General features: G+C 40.4%; 1 protein-coding gene across 1 annotated transcript in view; it reads right to left on the bottom strand.

Moving 5' to 3' along the window:
* LOC137293860 (neuroglobin-like) overlaps positions 1-13,511 on the bottom strand; it is a 66,497-nt gene that overhangs the window by 3,841 nt on the left and 49,145 nt on the right. The window lies entirely within an intron of this gene.

Here is a 13,511-nt window from a genome sequence, read left to right as displayed (position 1 = left end):
TGTTTCTATTGTACAAAGAACTTCAGTCATTCTTTAGCTGTTTGATCCATGTAGTTTGAGATTGTCATCAACTACATGATCAAAACTCAATAAGATTGAGTGAGTGATTAGAACTCTGCACACCCCTCATCTGTGTCAACATATCAGAGTCAACAGTATTTGGGAGATGCAAACCAGACACTGCTAAGGCGAGCTCTGTATATTTGCCATGTTATTTTCCGGACAGAAAATTCACTGATGTTGACAATTCCGCCCAAGATGATAAGGCCAGAAACCAAAAATGAATCGTGCAACGCCATCATGCTGCTTAAGAATGAGTGGGATTTACGCCTCTTAAGCAGCATTCCAGCAGTATCACGGCTGGGCTTCACACCCATGTGGGGAATCGAACCTCGAACCAGGGTCTGACGAGCGAACGCACTAACCAACCGCCCCACGAAGTAAGAACAGGGCCATGAGTTCAATCGTTCTCACATTGTACACACGTTGAAATGACGATAAGGATTTAACTGCAAAATTGCTTTTCTAGATTATTAGCATAATGCCAAATCATAATGGAGGCACATATACAGTTATCATAACAGAACCACTGCAGTGCCGTAGACGCATTGACGGACAGATTAATAAGTGGGGATTAAAGCGTTGAAATTGATGAAAACGACGTAAAACCAAAACACTGCACTGAGAGTGTGAAATGGCGTGTGGACCCATGACGTGAAGATAATCCTAAGTAATCCCGCAACATCTGTTGCATGCCTTTAGTTTTGACATTCTGGACCCGGGACGGTGGGGTAGTTTAGTGGTTAAAGTGTTCGCTCGTCACGCCGAAGACCCGGGTTCGAGTCTCCACATGCGTAGAATGTGTGAAGGCCATCTCGGGTGTCCGCTGCAGGGGTATTGCTGAAGTGTTTTTAAAAACGGCGTAAAAAATAATCATTTACTGACTCTAGACACAGAAAGGCAACCACTAAGCTGTATAGATACCTTTTTCACCTACATTTAGAAACAGCAAGGAATCTGCCAAATCTGTGACATAATTCGTGATTATGCAAGGATTTGATTATTTAGGTTCTCGATAATCAGATTACGGAATCACAGAATATGAGTGAATGAGAGTGTGGTGGCCCGGTTTGAAGAGAATTCAAGTTATATCACATCTTGACATGATCACGTTGAACACAAGCTGTCTGTTTGAAGACAAACCCAGTAGTAATGAAACACAAGTTAGTTTCGAACCCATGATCGACTTTCCTGGCGAACCCATGATCGACTTTCCTGGCGAACCCATGATCTGCTTTCCTGGCGAACCCATGATCTACTTTTCTGGCGTGCCTGAAGGCGACCGTGTCACTGGAGAACACATGGGGTATGTTTTAAGTTATACCGGGCCAAACAGGTTAGAGATATTGGTATTTTTATGACTGATATTTGGCGTGTCAATGAATAAATAGATCATTATTCATAATTTCAAAATTTACATATACCCCTAACTGTTTTTGTCCAGTATATATAAACCTTTAAACCTGCAGTCATGGGTATTTGCATGTATGATTTGCATGTATGATTACAGTTTAATGCCTTAAATATTTTACAACTGCAACACTGCATGCCTTTCTTTCATTTGCATTAAAACCGTGTCTCCTCGATGGTGGGGGTAAAAGACGACGGACGAAGAGTGAGTGCGTGAGTTTAGTTTTAAGCCGCACTCAGCAATATTCCAGCTATATGGCGGTGGTATGTAAATAATCGAGAGTCAGGACCAGACAATCCAGTGATCAGCAACATGAGCATCGATCTCAGCAATTGGGAACCGATGACATGTGTCGACCAAGTCAGCGAGCCTGACCACCCGATCCTGTTACTCAGTGATGTTTATTTCTTTATATATAGGATTCCATTTGTTTGAGTGGCATTCTAGACGTTGGTCATATAGCGATGACAAAACATTAAGAATGGTCAAAATATCATAAAGAAGCTGATCATACATAAAGTTTTGGCCATTTTATAGAATTCCATTTAATTAAATGACATAATAATGGAAGGGTGAAAAAAGTCAAATGTACAAGCTAAAATATTTTGATAACGACGTGTAAACATACTTAAAATGGCCCCACATTTAAGATCACTATAAATTGTAGCCTGCTGCAATGTGTTTATTGGCAACATAAACGGATTACCCAGCAACCAAACACCCCAAACATGAACTAGAGAAACAACCAATTACACAGGGGATTGAGAAATTTGGGTCATTCACACAATAACAGAACATGGAAATAACAGTGGTACTGTTTACAGATCTTCAGAGGCATAATTCATCAGTTTTATCGATTGTTTGCTGTAGCTATCCCGGATAAAAGACCTAGGAATGGTAAGTCAGATATTCATCTCTGAGAGGACCAATTACCGGATGAAATGGATCAGGTGCAGGGAGGACTGGTAGTTCTACCATTCGCAATGAGATGGATTAATGGTGTGAGTTTCATGCTGAGGTCGGCTGATTGGCACCATTTAGACATTTTTCAGTTGATTTTGTAAGCGTCTTTTCCACACAGAATCGAATTTCTGTATGTGTGTGATTCGGCTCTACGTGCATATTACTGCATCGTAACTTTATAGATAGATATACAAATACATCTTGTTGATATTTCACTTATCGTGTTTGATTTGCAGGTAATGATTATGAATCACCTCGTTGCCAGCCCTGCAATGTCTACAACCAAGTTGCTCGTACATATATACAGATCATTGATCATCTAGATCTTACGGTGCCTATTTTATACAGCCTGATTGCAAGACCCAGATAATCTCTGGCGTGGCTATTACAGTGGTCAGTGCATTCAGTCCCCTCATTACTGAAACCACAGCTTCAGCTTGACCTCCGCTCCTCGGATATGACCATCCAAACGACCAATGGTCAATGCAGGGGAGACCCTATTCCCAATTAACGCGGAATAGTTATTTCCAGAACCGAAATAATGGCATTTTCGGACAGGCCAGCTCGTCTTTCAAGACGTGAACAGATACTGCGATCACTAATGCAGTTATTTCGCGATGAACCTCCTCTTTATTACCGTGGCGAAACACGAATATCAATATCTCGAGAGGTAGTTGCTGTTTTAATCAGCTCGTCTTATGCTTCATGGCCTGAGGGATGAGTCCGAGAGAAGGCCCTAGGGTGCTTGAAAACACTACCCTAGACAATCAGTATCTTTAACACGTATATGTTCTTCATATTGGACACTCGGTCGCATGAAACTTTGAATAAGCTTTGAAATCAATACAAACACGATAGGTCACGTGGTATTTTCGACATTATCTTAAATAATTAAGGATCTGCCATATGATAACGTGGAGTTGGATTGTGTTGAAATATTTGTAGAAAAGTATACGTTTTCTAGAAAACACAAGAACGGTTTCTTCTATGAAGAAAAATAAATACCAGTTGTGATAATCTGCAAAAGAATAAGTTGGGTATCTAAATTTAATGTTGTGGCACAACACATTTTGCATTTCTAGTGTTGCGTTCTGGATAGACACAATGGCTGTTCACACATTCGGTAAATCGAACCGTAGCCGTTCATGAATACCAATTCGTTATTCGTGGTCACAAGAACAGAAAATGAATGAATATTTAGATTTTGTATCTGAGCACATTTTACTTCAGCCTTCATAAAATGAGATAAGCAAGAATGGAATATGTACTAGCCTTTCAGTAGTGAAGTCATGTTGGTTTGCAATGGCTGCACAAGGTACTCAGGACAATAACTATTGGTGCATTATATACCAAATTAGTGTCATGTCCGGTCACTACTTATCACCACGACAAATTAACAGTCAACGTGGGAGTTCCATATTGTGCATCAGTCGCTTAACCACAATATTATATTCGTGAATATTTATTCGTATTCGTTGCCCAGTATTCATAATAAATATCATATTTGCAACACAGTGTCTCCCCAACAGACCAAATATACACCACCCGTTGTGCTTGAGGCACATTATGGACATAAGTTTTTCTCTTAACAAGTCATCTTTATTGAAATAGAAAAGCGAGAGGCTGATATTTGTAGGAAATTGTAAAGGGTAAACACACAGCTTTGAAGCCCATGAAGAGCCGATTTAGAATTTGTTTTCAACGAGACGAATAACGGGATCGGGTGACACGTTTCCAATCTGCATGGATCGATGTATATACTGTTATTCTCTGGTTTATAGGTCACGATTGTTTACACACCGCTGCCGTATAACTGGAATATTGCTGGAAACAGCATTAAACAACAAACAAACAACTCAAACAAATGCAAGATGACTTGTGTAAACCATTTTATATTGCATCAGCGCCAACAACCACGCGAAAGATATGGAGTAATTCTTTAACAATACTAGCGAAGCAATGTAAAGTTTATCCAAATGTTATCCAATGCACATGCATAAGTATAAAGTACCGGGACATATTGGTTTGATTTCGGTAAAGGGTATCATCTATTGTGAATCTGGCAACATTTGTAGTGTTAAGAAGACGGTTGGTTGGTTGAAGCGTACTAAAATCATTCACCCGCAGCCACAATCAGACTTTTTATTCCGCTCGCATGATTCAAAGGATCTGGTCTTACTACCGATGCTGTATGTTTGAAGTGAACAAGCATTCGATCTCTTGAAGATAACAATACGCTTTATGTTTGATTAACGCTATAGGATGTATCTGAGTAGCACGTGCAAGTTCATGTGATGAACATTAAGAAGGATACAGACCTTGGACATTGTGGGCAGTTTATGTGATGAACATAAAGAAGGATATAGATCAGAATATTGTGGTTGAATCGACATTTTGGTGAAGCTTCCGCCCTTATCAAACAAATGATGCTAGGTATCATACGTTTGATAACGATGCAAGAGTCAAGTGATACAGCTCAGCACCCATGTGATAAGGGTGTTACCATCATACACACATACTCCCCATTACATCGCATTAGTTATGATAACACCATACGCCATCCCCTGAGATCAACTACGACAAGAGATTCCAATGTATTTAAATAGGATGCGGTGGGGTAGCCAAGTGGTTAAGCCATCGGTCGTCGCGCCGAACACCCGGGTTCGATCCCCCACTCTCGCCATTCGTATTTGAATTCATCTCTGAAAATTAGTGATTATGCTACAGTTTCGAGCAAAGGTCAGGCATACCCATTTCTACCGCCTGAATATGTCAGTCGTACAATTTGCATTGTTCCCTGGCATTTAAAAAAAAATGCCTCATGCAATGCGGCGAAGAAGTTTGCCATTTACACTGTTCATTCCACGTAATCTGATACTAGTACGTTCGACATATGTTGGCATCAGCATGTCCGTATTTGTTAACGTCATGTATCACGGGCACCTTGTACGAGAGACGAGAGAGAAATTATCGAATGAAATATGAATGATTTGTGTGCGTCACTTGGATGTTTTCACGTAATACACACTCCGGTTGACATTTTTTTATTGAGATATTTTGAAGAACACTGCACATTTATGATCCTAATTTTTAAATACTCGAAATTGAATATGTGAATACTTCCAGTTTCCGGATCTTCGACATAACCGCCAAATGGGATACACGCATTTGCTGATTTGAAAGATCATCATTTAAGACCTGTGTTGACTACATCAACAAATCTATCGGTATGTAATTATGAGGTGGCGAGACTGGCAATTGAAGGAAAGTGTCCTTGATTCTTGCTGACTCATCAAACCTTCTTGAATTCTTAACAAACGAGTAGCGGAATAGCTAAAGCACCCGCTCGTCGTGTTGAAGACCCAGGTTCGATGCCTGACGTAGGTACAAATGCGCAAGTCAAAACATTGGTAACAGAACAGTCTCGTTCCTGTTTTCTGTTCCGCGAGATAACCCAGCATTGTTAGACTAATTCATTGAACTGGGTACATAAATAGTCATCAGTATGATCTTATACGTCTAGGCACTTGTATATTGCAACACTACGCTTCTTCTCATCCCTGTAAACACATCGTACAGCGTCCTCTGTCGTAGAGCGAGGTGTGACAAAAGGAAACCTGGAAATCGTGTGAATCCCAAAACGAGGCTCCGCGGTGAGAAAAGTTTCGCGGTGTGGTACGGAACTGATACGTTATCCATCTCATTGTGTGTTACAGAACTACACGGAATAACACATGTAACAGGTGTAACCATTGAGTCAGATGCATTGTGAATCACTTTACAGCCTCATCAAACAGAAGCAGTTGGTGATTTCCTAGTTAAGGCATGTTGCCTAAACCTCGACATAAAATATAGAATTACGGTGTTATTAAAGTTTGAAATTATAATTGATTTCTAAACACCATATTCTTATAAAACAAGGGGCAGGAATTCAATGTAACCATAGTTTCTTGTGGTGTCCATTTTCACTTTCACATGAGAGAATTCGGATCGGCTGAAAAGTAGGTCATTGTCTCAATGGAATAATGAGACTCCTGTTTCGGTATGGAAGTCTATTTCTGGAACATTGCTAAAAGCGGGGTAAAACCATTTTCACTTACTCACACACGTGCTGGAGATAACGCACGCTGTGGCAGTTAGCAATTTAGTTTCAGAACATCGCTCAATTGTCTGCGATCTCTAAACAAATTAGATAAACCTAATAAGAAGTGTACATGAACAACAAAGACTTGCTCTCTAATTTTCGATACACCTTGGATGAAACTAAACTGGGATCATCAATTATTGCAACTGAGATTTTCTGCAATGGCAGCCAGTAACGAAATGGCAACGCTACAAGGGAATGCTGGAACAGTAAAAAGTTCAAATAGTGATAGCTGTCTCAATACGTCATTCATAATGATCTTTTCTCCAGATGTTCAAAGAAGCCTACCTCAAATGGTAATAATTACCTATAATTTAGAAGCACTGACTCTGAGTGAAGCGACAGCGTAACATTTTATTGGGCACATTTGGAGTCTGGAACACATCAACATATCAAACTACAATCCTTTCATGGTCAGACATGTCATTACGCGGAACACGGAGCTATAATAACACTATTAAAATGCGAGTTGTCCATGAACAAAACCGTTCCTTCGAAGTATTATATTGATACAGACAGGGCGTTGATATCCATCGGACAAAAGCACGTAAACGACATTGTTTGATGGTGCCTAAAATAGAAAATGATGTGTAAGATACAATTATCCAAGCTTTCGGATCTTTAATGTTTCACCAACTGTTTAAGCCAAATAACGTTCCACTTTAATGTTTGCTCACGATTTTGCGTATGTACTTTTTAGGCCCGGAAAATTTTGTCTCCAATATCACGAGTGCCCTAAGGGAAATTTAAAACTGAAAATAGAAAAACATTTCTCCCGAGCCTATCAAGGCTGAATCTTCATTGGTCTGCTGTAGCCTCTAGACCTGAAGTATTGAAAACCTTTTGTTGGTTCGTTTTCTGGTGTATTGCAATCTATTACATATATTGCACTCACAGCAATGACACGACCTAGGACAGTTCTAAAGATTAACATGGATGGAAATTAGATTCATTGTACAACGTCTACTGCGTCTACTCCTGTGATAGACAACATGGACATGGAATCGTTAGACAGAATTTCGCGGTGCATCTTCCTAGGTTACACAAAGGAACTGTTGAAGATTGAACCTTTTAGACCAACAAAGCAAAGGGTTCTACTCGTAGATAATAACTACAGTTTGTGGAATGGGCAACGTCTCGGCGTCAGAGGTCTCCAGACCATCTTCAAATCCAGGCACATACTCAGCAAGTCAATCAGCTGTCGTGACATTGATGGTCAGTTCCAATAATGGATGCAGCAGAACGTAAACATCATCTGCGGGCATCTTGTCTTCACATACGTCTCCAAGTTGGCAAGTAACCCTTGGTCCCATCAATAGCACGATGAACCAAGAGGTCCGTTCACCGACATCAGGCACTTTTCGGTGTAAGTGTGTTTGTAAAGGTGTTTGAAATTACCTCATACAGGTTGATTAAACCAGAACATTTGTCAATAGGATCAGCTCTAAAAGCGAGCCGTGATGAAATGTCAACAGGTCATCGAAGAAGTCGAAAGATAATTAAAGCTTTCAAGAATGATTCTTTTCAACGAACTTAATATTCTCACACATTTTCTGCTTTGATTTTGCGCTGGGTTAGAGCATTGATTTATTACTTGTCAACCGGTGGCGTGCTTCTGCTATTAATTGCGAATTGTGGAGTTCTTGATGAATTTGAGGAGGCATTACATAAAAATGTTGCACCCAATTTCTTTTCGAAACCTACGGGAAATGACTGTTGAGTGGTTGTCTGCGAGTGAGTGAGTGAGCTGGGTGAGTGGGTGCGTGAGTGCACATGCACAAAGCGCAATATTACGAGATCAACACGCACCGACGACTACCCGATCCATGTACTATAATACAGGGGTACTATTCAACCCGGGAGTGACTATTACATATACTCCCCTCCATGTCAAAAGTGTGTGCAGTATTTACGACCTTAGGGATATTTTCAATGAGAGAAATCAGCCATTAGTTGCAATAAAACTACTGAAGGTAAGTTTTCTCTTAAGAATAGTTGACTGATCCATTTTCAAAGATCAAGATGCACCTGAATGTCCAATTATGACCTTATATTGATTGGCCAACTCTTCCTTGCAGTAACCCCAGACCAGATTGTAAGCAGTTGTTGTTTGCAACACGGGAGCATATGATCACTCTTTACCAAACTAACAATAATGTTGTCTTCTCAAAACTAAGACCGGTTTTGATTTCCCCGTGTTAGAAGGCAACACTTGGTGCATGGAATGCTGTTTAAAGTGATCACAGTTCCGCCCATGTTTCTGGTTAACCGATGAGGCAGATGCTACTGAGCATCATTAATTTCATCCCACTTCAAAATGCAGCTTTCTTTTTTTCTCTCTCCCTCAAAGGGACATAACTGAAATTTCCACCGATGATTAATTGGGGTGAGGAGTCCGGTCACTGCTCATCGGCTTTTATTTGCTGGTATTTACATTAACGATTGATCGGAATTTATTTTTATCCCTTGATGTCAAGACACAGCAAGTTTTGTGGGAAGAACTCCAGTTTAAGTGTCCATCTACCTGACAGCTGTAGATGATGTCATGCATCATGAGTGCCGCCGAATTCGATCTCAGTTAGTCTCTTGGGTACACCGAATTTCCATGTGTCTGCTTTCGAATTACGGTTCGCCATGATTATGTGTCCGCGCTTGTGTGTTTTACCAAAGTAGGGAGCATCTGAGACATGGATTACTTCGGGTATTCCTCCCACATTAAGCAGACTCTCCATGATGTAACATGAGTACCCACTCTCTTCATAATGACCTGGATACGCAATATGATTGTTGCTGGTAAAGGACACATGATGATCCGGGTTAGAATTGGTCTTCAGTACACAATGATTGTCGTAAGAGGCGACAAACTGAATCAAAGGGTCAGGCTCGCTGACTTGGATGACAAATGTTGCCGTTTGTGTAGATCGATCTAATCACATGTAGCCTTATAAAACGTGATATGTCCAGTTCTGCCTGTACAATAGTGGTGCATATGATTCGATGCCACGTGACAGGAAGTTAACGACATGCGCATGCCAACATTACGTGTATGTAAATGCTATAAACCATACCTCATTATCATACAGCCATTTTTAATTATGCACATATCAGATGCGAAGTATTTTAGGCTCAAAACCTTTAGATAGCCTTTCGTAACATGTGCTAATTGTCAGTTTCTGCCGTTTAAATAGGGGTACATGTGATTAGATGTCACGCGCGCCTGTCAGTACTACGTTTCTATGAATGATATAAACCATACTTTATTATCAGACAGCTATTTCTATTAGGCATATATGAGGAGTATTTTAGGCTCAAAACTTTTTGATAGCCTCTCATAGCTAGAATATTACTAAGTGCGGGGTTACACGACACCCCAACCAACCAAATCTTGTAAAAAGTGTCGTTGTTTTCTTCCAGTGCTCTAAAAAGCTTTTAGTGACACCAGTTTATCTCTAATCAGGATGTTAACACGATGCAACCATACACATGTCATGTTTACATCATTAAAAGAAGTGCTTCCAGATATTTTCGTGAACTGCAGTAGCAGGGGAATTATCTTGAACATTCAAACATCTGGAAGTCTGTAACCTTTCACGGAGAGAATACCACATTGACATGAGATATTACCAAATGCTGGGAAGTATCGGACGATCGGCCTATATAGAGCATTATAAATGCGTTTAACAAGAAAACAAACCCAATAATATTCAAGTATCTCCCAAATTAGAATCAATCAACCAGTGATGAAACATTTATGAAAGGAAGAAAATTATTTTTTGTCCGAGCATACTTTTTATTCACCAGCCGTTTGGTCTTCTAATTCTGTTACAATTTGGGTCTTTTTATAATGAATATTTCTGGCTGGCCGCTCAGTTGCGCCTGCGGTGCAGCCTTACTCATTCATCAGTGAAATCAAGAAATCCAATTCTCTGTTTGTTTGACGCTTTTGCAATTCAAATGTTGAACCAGGCTCATAATTATGTAATAACAAACACGTTCAACAAGGGAACTAGATTTTCAAACGGAATTACGCTGGAATCGTCAGTAGCCTAGTCGGGGGAACGTTTTCTGACTGTGTAAACCGATTACAAGGTGAAAACAGTATTACGAGACGGTTCCAGTTTTCGCGAAAGCTCAGAGGTCTCGGAATGTTGAACATTTGCCAAGGTTTGCCAAGAGTTTGGCACTACAGGCTTGTGTTGCAAAGTGGATGGCCTGCTTAACATAACGTTATAAATGCAATGACGTCGTAAGTTACCGCTCATTCATGTTGTCTTTTATGAATGAAATAACGACCAGTTTTAATTGCCGTGGGAAAGCTCATTAATGTATTTCTGACTGGCGACGGTGCAGCGATGAAATGGGATGAGTTTGGTTGGTTGGTCTCGGGTAGGATTGTGTTAGGCTGGACAAGTTTGGTGGATGTGTTGTAGTTTCTGGGGTTTTGTTGCCTCAAAGAACAGCACCGTTGAGTGAGTGAGTGTAGTTTTACGCCGCGTTAGCAACATTCCAGCAATATCACCAGGGATACGTTTCAATCCATTGTAACGATGCTGGGAATCAGGATTAAAAGTGAACGCTTTTACCACTAGACTACTCCAACACCCCATAACACACATGGCCACTGTTTCGAAAAGCGTTTTTGAAGCCTCGAATATCTGTCAGTGATAAATAATGTACTTGTACTTTCCGACTGCGCTGAAACTAAATTATCGTTGTGAAATGGTGCCCCGAGATTGTTAATTTTGGATACACACGTAAGGAGAAAACACACTTCAATCCTGGCGTGTTTGAATTGACCCCCGTTTGGTGAATAACTCTCCGTGAGTTGTATGTTTTAATGTAAGATCAATCAATCTACTACTGCGTTAGCATTCCTTTTAACGTGGTTAGACCATGGAATTGCCACATACGCCTAATATATTCATTTTAAAGCTTTCAGAATAGCCTGGCGAGAGCACGGAATTGCTCTATAAACCTTATATATTTATTTTATGTGCAGCCAGTTTGCACTAGTTCATCCACTGAATTGCTATATAAATCAAGTGCACATCTTCCGAATCCTTCACCATCAAATCACTTCAGTAACTCTTCATAAAGATTCGCTGGGGATCATTCCAACATAACCACTTATGAAAGAGAAGCATCAAAGTTCGGTGGAATGAACAAGTTTGTTGGTGATGTATCAGAGTGACCAGAGATAATCGGGTCAGCTTTTCACGGACCCCTCGTACCATGAGCAATTCCTGAATACGGAAACGGGGCTTCCCATCAGATTACAGGAGACAACGTCATTTGCTATTCTAACGTCGAAGGTTATCAAACAATTGTGGCGCCTGAGAGTTAGTCTGTGGTCACATTAAAGGAAGAAATACCATTCCTGCTAACCATTCCGTGTGCAAGCCATCGATCACCGACAGGAGAAGAAGTCTCTGTTCCCTCGTCGCCCACTTTTAGTCCTATTCTTGGACAAATTAAATCAACACATTTTCAAAACATGTATCAACGTCAACTAATGTCGCTGTCCTGGAGATGTTCCTGTCGTCAAATTCACAAATCAATAAAAAAAAGACCTTACGTGACATCCGTAATCCGTCTTATTTGCAAATGGCGCCCTTCCTTTCTTCTGTTAGTGTGACGTTTGACGTGTGTCGTGCATATAGGAGACCTAGAACACTTGGTAATCCGTGACCACAGTTTCCTGTCACAAGACACTTGGCACTTACTGGCAGTTATCAAAGCGGTTGTACGATGCAATCCGTTTTTTAAGCAGCAAGTGAATCAATCACTATTTTACTGTATTGTCAACCTTATAGTACTAGAACAACACTATGTCAAACACATCAGACGCCTGGTGTCATTTTACCAACGGTGTATCAACGGTGGTAACTTAAGACATTATAAACATGGTCACTTCCGCATCATTCAAATCAATATTCATCTGGGGGAACATAAACAAACACCGAAGGTACCCATGTCATCTTCCACCTAACTGTTAATTTTGAATTGTTTGAGGCACGGGTACAAAACGCTCTGGACCCATCGTCAGATTTTGTAGACGAGAGGAAAAACACAGAATTATCTCCCTTCCTTCGATTTGCATTCGCAAAATATCGATAATTTCCGCACATCATAGGTGATTCAATGTTATTCGACATGAGGAATTACTATCTCGAAGTACATAGAAATGTTGCTAGCTAATAAAAATAATAGAAGATTCAGCCAATCGCAAAACGACATTTATGTGTGAGGTAAGATTATGACAGCCATACCTGACTTAAATTAAAGGATGAGTTTTACAGGACTGGTATGTGGAATATATGAGGAATACTGTTGATACGATAAACAATATCCCTTTCAACAAGATTAAATTCTTCAGATCACCTATAAGATCACCTGACGTGAACCCAAGGATACGTTTTAAAGACATGAAATGTGGAATGTATAAGGGTAGCTCCCTTCCAACAAACACAATTCTCCAGGTAGCCTATGAGGACGGTATCATGAGTTGGGATAACTTGGATGATATTGATACATCTGGTCTCGTCCCTTTGTGATTCAGCGTCTCATAAAGTATATGTTTTCGTCCGTGCCCCAAAGATGCGAAAATAGGCTCGGATATACCCACTGGCCTATAATTACGAAGTTGTATTATTAACCCAACCAGTTGGAACTCCGGGCCAGTGCGTCCAAAGGGGACTGATTACCAGATACGACACATCCCTCGACAACTGCATACTTTCCTAGACAGCTGCCTTTTTTACTTGAAATCTAGTTGTGTTGTTGGCATCTTGTATGCTTCATTTCACCCCATGTCTTGGAGATACGAGTGTGCGAGATTTAGAATGTGGTAAAGGGAGTTTTGTGGAAAAGGTTCGCCAAAGAATGTTGCCTCCTTGGTGCTTGAGGCATTCATCTTCCTCATAAAAAGTTGCA

The sequence above is a fragment of the Haliotis asinina genome, chromosome 8 (assembly GCF_037392515.1).
Source record: "Haliotis asinina isolate JCU_RB_2024 chromosome 8, JCU_Hal_asi_v2, whole genome shotgun sequence".
Taxonomy (NCBI): Eukaryota; Metazoa; Mollusca; class Gastropoda; order Lepetellida; family Haliotidae; genus Haliotis; species Haliotis asinina.
The sequence above is the reverse complement of the archived record's forward strand: the minus strand, read 5'-3'. Positions and strand labels throughout refer to the sequence as shown.